Source organism: Pediculus humanus, genomic scaffold (genome assembly GCF_000006295.1).
Source record: "Pediculus humanus corporis 1103172107520 genomic scaffold, whole genome shotgun sequence".
NCBI classification, from domain to species: Eukaryota; Metazoa; Arthropoda; class Insecta; order Psocodea; family Pediculidae; genus Pediculus; species Pediculus humanus.
Window position 1 is genome coordinate 97,963 of NW_002987136.1, and position 713 is coordinate 98,675.

The following is a 713-nucleotide window of genomic DNA, read 5'->3' on the forward strand; positions in this document are numbered from 1 at the left end:
ATAAAACAAATTATTCACAACTATCATTTAGAATAACTGAAACTGTCCAACGGTTTCTTTTTCAAACCGGAAGTTGACCGATACGAAGGCAGTGATTTTCTTCTGCTCTCTTCACCGGAAATCGACAATATAATATTTATTTTCGTTTGATGAAATACTTTTTAATGCGTTTATTATAAATCGCATAATATTTTATTTATTAAAATTATCATAAACTTTTAAATAAATTAATTATCATTAATAATTAAAATTAATTTTCTTTATTCAATCATTTTATTTTTTATTTTAAAAAAAATATTTTTTGATGAAATTATTATTTTAATAAAATGTAAAAAATTTAAATATAATATTTAATCTCCATAAGTGAATAGCTGCTGCAACTTTTTCAAAAAAAAAAATATATATATATATAAATAAAATTTTATGTACTTTTAAATGATAATTATTTTATTTAATATATAAATAATATGTCTTATTTTTACATACATTTCCGGTTTCTAAATAATAATATTTTCATTAAGTATTAATAATAGTACAGAGAAAATCCTTTGCTTATTAAATTTATTTATATGTATTCATTTTTAAAAAGTACATAGGATTCATTTTTTTTTTTTTTTTTTTTTTTGAATGAAATAATAAAATTAAAATAATATTATGTCTTCAAGAGAATTTAATTATTAAAATAAAATAATAATTATATTGATTTATTATAT